This window comes from Capra hircus, chromosome 9, assembly GCF_001704415.2.
Source record: "Capra hircus breed San Clemente chromosome 9, ASM170441v1, whole genome shotgun sequence".
NCBI classification, from domain to species: Eukaryota; Metazoa; Chordata; class Mammalia; order Artiodactyla; family Bovidae; genus Capra; species Capra hircus.
This window is the reverse complement of record NC_030816.1, coordinates 68,577,990-68,585,525: the sequence shown is the minus strand read 5'-3', so window position 1 is coordinate 68,585,525 and position 7,536 is coordinate 68,577,990. Positions and strand designations below refer to the sequence as shown.

Genomic DNA, 7,536 nt, shown 5'->3' with positions numbered 1-7,536 from the left:
AAGTGGACACCCTTCTCTTGTTCCTGACTTTAGGGGAAATGCTTTCAATTTTTCACCATTGAGGATAATGTTTGCTGTGGGTTTGTCATATATAGCTTTTATTATGTTGAGGTATATTCTTTCTATTCCTGCTTTCTGGAGGGTTTTTATCATAAATGGATGCTGAATTTTGTCAAAGACTTTCTCTGCATCTATTGAGATAATCATATGGTTTTTATCTTTCAGATTTGCAGATATTGAAGAATCCTTGCATCCCTGGGATAAAGCCCACTTGGTCATGATGCATTATCTTTTTAATATGCTGTTGGATTCTGTTTGCTAGAATTTTGTTAAGGATTTTTGCATCTATGTTCATCAGTGATATTGGTCCGTAGTTTTCTTTTTTTGTGGCATCTTTGTCTGATGTTGGTATTAGGGTGATGGTGGCCTCATAGAATGAGTTTGGAAATTTACCTTCCTCTGCAATTCTGGAAGAGTTTGAGCAATATAGGTGTTAGCTCTTCTCTAAATTTTTGGTAGAATTCAGCTGTGAAGCCATCTGGTCCTGGACTTTTGTTTGTTGGAAGATTTCTGATTACAGTTTCAATTTCCATGCTTGTGATGGGTCTGTTAAGATTGTCTATTTCTTCCTGGTTCAGTTTTGGAAAGTTGTACTTTCTAAGAATTTGTCCATTTCTTCCACGTTGTCCATTTTATTGTCATATAATTGGTGATAGTAGTCTCTTATGACCCTTTGTATTTCTGTGTTGTCTGTTGTGATTTCTCCATTTTCATTTCTAATTTTGTTGATTTGATTTTTCTCCCTTTGTTTCTTGATGAGTCTGGCTAATTGTTTGTCAATTTTATTTATCTTCTCAAAGAACCAGATTTTAGCTTTGTTGATTTTTGTTATTGTCTCTTTTGTTTCTTGTGCATTTATTTCTGCCTAATTTTTAAGATTTCTTTCCTTCTGCTAACTCTGGGGTTCTTCATTTCTTCATTTTCTAGTTGCTTTAGGTGTAGAGTTAGGTTATTTAGTTGACTTTTTTCTTGTTTCTTGAGATAAGCCTGGAAGATGAACCTTCCCCTTAGCACTGCTTTTACAGTGTCCCATAGGTTTTGGGTTGTTGTGTTTTCATTCTCATTCGTTTCTATGCATATTTTTATTTCTTTTTTTATTTCTTCTGTGATTTGTTGGTTATTCAGCAGCGTGTTGTTCAGCCTTCATATGTTGGAATTTTTAATAGTTTTTCTCCTGTAATTGACATCTAATCTTACTGTATTGTGGTCAGAGAAGATGCTTGAAATGATTTCAGTTTTTTTAACTTACCAAGGCTAGATTTATGGCCCAGGATGTGATCTATCCTGGAGAAGGTTCCATGTGCACTTCAGAAAAAGGTGAAATTTATTGTTTTGAGGTGAAATGTCCTATAGATATCAATTAGGTCCAACTGGTCTATTGTATCATATAAGTTTGTGTTTCCTTGTTCATTTTCTGTTTAGTTGATCTATCCATAGGTGTGAGTAGTATATTAAAGTCTCCCACTATTATTGTGTTATTGCAAATTTCCCCTTTCCTACTTGTTAGCATTTGCCTTACATGTTGCAGTGCTCCTATGTTGGGTGCATATATATTTATAATTGTTATATCTTCTTCTTGGATTGATCCTTTGATCATTATGTAGTGTCCTTCTTTGTCTCTTTTCACAGCCTTTATTTTATTTTTTTTAATTTTTATTTATTATTATTATTTTTTTATGCTGCAAAAAGCTTTATTGTTTCCATTTGGTCCAAGGCTTGAGAGAGGGCTCCAGGGTGTTAAAAAGCTGCCTAGTGGCTGCAGAGAGGGGCTTCAGGCAGCCCTGATGTTAGGTGGGTTCTTCAACGGCCACTGGTTTCCAGAAGCTCCTAGTCGTGCTTGAGGGTAAGCCTTTCGAAGAGATACTCGCCCAACCCAGCCTGGGGACCAGCCAGCCTGCGGAGGTTGGTCAGGTGGTCACCCATCTTCTTGATGAGTTTCACTTCCTCATCTAGGAAGTGGTTCTCCAGGAAGTCACAGATGTGGGGGTCTCCGCGGGCAGAAGCCAGGCCATGCAGATCCAGCAGGGCTTGATTCAGGTTCTTCTCTACGAGAAGGGCGGCTTCCATAGCGTCCTGGGTTTTACCCCACTCATCTTGATATGGCTTCTGCACGTCCAGGAAGAGGGCGTGGCCGCCATGCTGGTTTTGCAGTTTCAAGAGACGCTCCGCGCCCTCGCGCTTCTCCTTGGCCAATTCACGAAAAAAGTGACCTACTCCTTCCAGGGCCACATCATCGCGGTCGAAATAGAAGCCCAGAGAGAGATAGGTGTAGGAGGCCCACAGTTGCATGTTAACCAGGCGGTTGATGGCGGCCTCCACCTCGGTAGAATAATTCTGACGAATCTGGGAGCTCATGATTGGTCGGTAATAATAAGGAGTTAAAAAATGGTGGCTGGTCCCGGTGATTGCGGACAGCTGAGTGGCTGATTCCGGAGGTTGTGACTGGAAAAAAGGTTGGAGGGTGGTCGGAGGCTGGAGCAAGGGGCGTCCCTGGGTCTGTTCCATCCAAGCACTGTTGAAGCAAGAGACAGATCCGCGGGGCCACCGAGTGCACATCCTTTTCACAGCCTTTATTTTAAAGTCTATTTTATTGGATATGAGTATTGCTACTCCTGCTTTCTTTTGGTCTCTATTTGTGTGGAATATCTTTTTCCAGCCCTTCACTTTCAGTCTGTATGTGTCCCCTGTTTTGAGGTGGGTCTCTTATAGACAACATATATAGGGGTCTTGATTTTGTATCCATTCAGCCAGTCTTTGTGTTGGGGCATTCAACCCATTTATATTTAAGGTAATTATTCAAAAGTATGACTGAAAGAGATGGGAATACCAGACCACTGGACCTGCCTCTTGAGAAACCTATATGCAGGTCAGGAAGCAACAGTTAGAACTGGACATGGAACAACAGACTGGTTCCAAATAGGAAAAGGAGTACATCAAGGCTGTATATTGTCACTCTGCTTATTTAACTTCTATGCAGAGCACATCATGAGAAATGCTGGGCTGGAAGAAGCACAAGCTGGAATCAAGATTGCCGGGAGAAATATCAATAACCTCAGATATGCAGATGACACCACCCTTATGGCAGAAAGTGAAGAGGAACTAAAAAGCCTCTTGATACAAGTGAAAGAGGAGAGTGAAAGAGTTGGCTTAAAGCTCAACATTCAGACCACTAAGGTCATGGCATCTGGTCCCATCACTTCACGGGAAATAGATGGGAAAACAGTGAAAACAGTGTCAGACCTTATTTTTCTGGGCTCCAAAATCACTGCAGATGGTGATTGCAGCCATGAAATTAAAAGACGCTTACTCCTTGGAAGGAAATGTGGTGTTGGAGAAGACTCTTGAGAGACCTTGGACTGCAAGGAGATCCAACCAGTCCATCCTAAAGAAGATCAGTCCTGGGTGTTCTTTGGAAGGACTGATGCTAAAGCTGAAACTCCAATACTTTGGCCACCTCATGTGAAGAGTTGACTCATTGGAAAAGACTTTGATGCTGGGAGGGATTTGGGGCAGGATGAAAAGGGGATGACAGAGGATGAGATGGCTGGATGGCATCACTGACTTGATGGACGTGAGTTTGAGTAAACTCCGGGAGTTGGTGATGGACAGGGAGGCCTGGTTGTCTGCGATTCATGGGGTCGCAAAGAGTCAGACATGACTGAGTGACTGGACTGAACTAAGCTGAACTGAACTGATGATCCTGTTGCCATTTACTTTGTTGTTTTGGGTTCGAGTTTATACACCCTTTCTGTGTTTCCAGTCTAGAGATGATCCTTTAGCATTTGTTGGAGGGCTGGTTTGGTGATGCTGAATTCTCTCAGCTTTTGCTTGTCTGTAAAGCTTTTGATTTCTCCTTCATATTTGAATGAGATCCTTGCTGGGTACAGTAATCTGGGTTGTGGGTTTTACTCTTTCATCACTTTAAGTATGTCCTGCCATTCCCTTCTGGCCTGAAGGGTTTCTGTTGAAAGATCAGCTGTTATCCTTATGGGATTCCCCTTGTGTGTTATTTGTTGTTTTTCCCTTGCTGCTTTTATTTATTTATTTATTTATTTTTTTAAATTCCTTGCTGCTTTTAATATTTATTCTTTGTGTTTGATTTTTGTTAATTTGATTAATATGTGTCTTGGGGTGTTTTGCCTTGGGTTTATCCTGTTTGGGACTCTCTGGGTTTCTTGGACTTGAGTGACTATTTCCTTCCCCATTTTAGGGAAAATGAAGTCGCTCCTTCGTGTCTGACTCTTTGCGACCCCGTGGACGGTAGCCCACCAGGCTCCTCCGTCCATGGGATTCTCCAGGTAAGACTACTGGAGTGGGTTGCCATAGTTTTCAACTATTATCTCCTCAAGTATTTTCTCATGGTCTTTCTTTTTTTCTTCTTCTTCTGGGATTCCTATGATTCGATTGTTGGTGCATTTGACATTGTCCCAGAGGTCTCTGAGGTTGTCCTCATTTCTTTTAATTCTCTTTTCTTTTTTCCTCTCTGCTTCATTTATTTCTACCAGTCTATTTTCTACCTCACTTATCCTATCTTCTGCCTCTGTTATTCTACTGTTGGTTCCTTCCAGAGTGTTTTTTATTTTTTATCTCATTTATTGCATTATTCATTATATATTGACTCTTTTTTATTTCTTCTAGGTCCTTGTTAAACATTTCTTGCATCTTCTCAATCCTTGTCTCCAAACTATTTATCTGTAACTCCATTTTGTTTTCAAGATTTTGGATCATTTTCACTATCATTATTCTGAATTCTTTTTTAGGTAGACTCCCTATCTCTTTCCCTTTGGTTTGGTGGGCATTTATCCTGTTCCTTTACCTGCTGAGTATTTCTCTGCCTTTTCATCTTGTTTAGATTCCTGTGTTTGGGGTGGCCTTTCTGTCTTCTGACAGTTTGTGGTTCCTCTTTAATGTGGAGATTCCTCACTGTGAATGGGGTTGGATGGGTGGCTTGTCAAGGTTTCCTGGTTAGGGAAGCTTGTGTCGGCATTCTGGTAGGTGGGGCTGGATTTCTTCACTCTGGAGTGCAATGAAGTGTCCAGTAGTGAGTTTTGAGATGTCTATCGATTTGGTGTGACTTTGGGCAGCCTGTATATTGAAGCTCAGGGCTATGTTCCTGTGTTGCTGGAGAATTTGCATGGTTTGTCTTGCTCTGGAATTTGTTGGCTCTTGAGTTGTGCTTGGTTTCAGTGTAGGTATGGAGGCTTTTGGATGAGCTCTTATCAATTAATGCTCCCTGGAGTCATGAGTTCTCTGGTGTTCTCAGGTTTTGAGCTTAAGCCTCCTGCCTCTGGTTTTCAGTCTTATTCTTATAGTAGCCTCAAGACTTCTCCATCTCTTTTTGAAGACAATGGGCTGCCTTTCTGGGTGCCTGAAGTCCTCTGCCGACATTCAGAAGTTGTTTTGTGGAATTTGCTCAGCATTCAAATGTTCTTTCCATAAATTTGTGGGGGAGAAAGTGGTCTACCCATGGTAGAAAGTCGTCTCCGCCATCTTAGGACTGCCCACCTATTTTGACCATTTCAAGCTGAGGAATCTGTAGATGTAAAGGCTCTCAGGTGTCAAGCATGTAGGAGCATGCTTGACTTCCTGGAGCAATACCAGTGTGGTAGGGAAAGAATGAATGGGGAAGAGTGATAACTGATGAGAGTGGGTGGGGAGTAGAGCATGTAGAGCCTTGGTGGGCTTGATAGTTTTTAAATCTTACTCTGATTAAGAAGGGAAGACATTGGAAATTTTTTAACAAAGGAGTGGCTTAAAGCTCAACATTCAGAAAACAAATATTATGGCATCCGGTCCCATCACTTCATGGGAAATAGATGCGGAAACAGTTGAAACAGTGTCAGACTTTATTTTTTTAGGCTCCAAAATCACTGCAGATGTTGATTGCAGCCGTGAAATTAAAAGACGCTCACTCCTTGGAAGAAAAGTTATGACCAACCTAGATAGCATATTCAAAAGCAGAGACATTACTTTGCCAACTAAGGTCTGTCTAGTCTAGGCTATGGTTTTTCCAGTGGTCATGTATGGATGTGACAGCTGGACTGTGAAGAAGGCTGAGCGCCGAAGAATTGATGCATTTGAACTGTGATGTTGGAGAAGACTCTTGAGAGTCCCTTGGACTGCAAGGAGATCCAACCAGTCCATTCTGAAGGAGATCAACCCTGGGATTTCTTTGGAAGGAATTATGCTAAAGCTGAAACTTCAGTACTTTGGCCACCTCATGCGAAGAGCTGACTCATTGGAGAAGACTTTGATGCTGGGAGGGATTGGGGGCAGGAGAAGAAGGGGACGACAGAAGATGAGATGGCTGGATGGCATCACTGACTTGATGGATGCGAGTCTGAGTGAACTCCGGGAGTTGGTGATGGACAGGGAGGCCTGGCGTGCTGCAGTTCATGGGGTCGCAAAGAGCCGGACATGACTGAGCGACTGAACTGAACTGAACTGAACCTGATGTGGCTTTTGTTTGTTTGTTTGTTTAGTCTACTGTTGTATTGAGAATAGATTAAGGGACAAGAATAGAAGTAGGCCAGCCAGTTAGGAAGCCATGATGATTAATTTTATGTGTCAACTTGACTGGGCCAGGGTTGCTCAGGTATTTGGTTAAACATTATTCTGTTTAACCTTCTGTACATCTGTGAGGATGTTTCTAGATGAGATTAACATCTGAATCCATGGACTGAGCAAAGCAGATTGCACTCCTCAGTGTTGGTGGGCCTCATCCAAGTTGTTGAAGGCCTGAACAGAACAAAAGGCAGGGTAAGACAGCATTTGTTCCCCCTACGCCTGCCTGTCTTTGAGCTAGGACATCAGTTTTCTCCTGACTTCAGACTTGACCTCAAACTGAAACTTAGGCCATTTGCTTTCCTCCTTATCAGGGCCTTGGACTCAGACTAGAATTATATCACTAACTTTTCTGGGTTCCAGCTTGTCATCTGCAGATCTTGAGACTGTTCAGCCTCCAGAAACATGTGGGCCAATTCCTTCTATCTCAGTCTCTGGATATAGATGTATCTCCTATTGTTTCTGTTTCTTCAGAAAACCCGGATTGACACAAAGCCATGACAGTGGAACTGGTGAGATGTGGGCAGGTTCTGGATTTATACCCAAGGAGGGGCTGAGAGGACTGACTGATTAATTGGATGTGGGGTGAGAGAGAGAGAGAGAGGAGTCAAGGATGAGTCAAGGGTTTTCTTTGGAGCAACGAGAGGAAAGAGGTTCCTTAGACTGAGATGAGGAGACTGCCTGGGAAGCAAATTGTGGGGGTTGAGGGAGGGGAGGGGAGGTTTGTGGGGACTAACAGCTCCATTTTGGACACTTGAAGTTTGGAGTCTTAAGTTGTCAAGAATATCAGTTGGACTGGTGAGTCTGGGATGATGGTTTCGATCTGGAAGTCTTCAGCACACAGAATTTAGATGTCTGAAGTCTGAGTCATAGGGTACTCCAAAGTTTAGAGGTCAGGAAGATGAAGAACAA

General features: G+C 42.3%; 1 pseudogene across 1 annotated transcript; it reads right to left on the bottom strand.

Moving 5' to 3' along the window:
• On the bottom strand, positions 1,730 to 2,477 carry LOC106502486 (annotated as a pseudogene). Its single transcript, XR_001918582.1, has one exon. The product of XR_001918582.1 is annotated as a ferritin light chain pseudogene (transcript).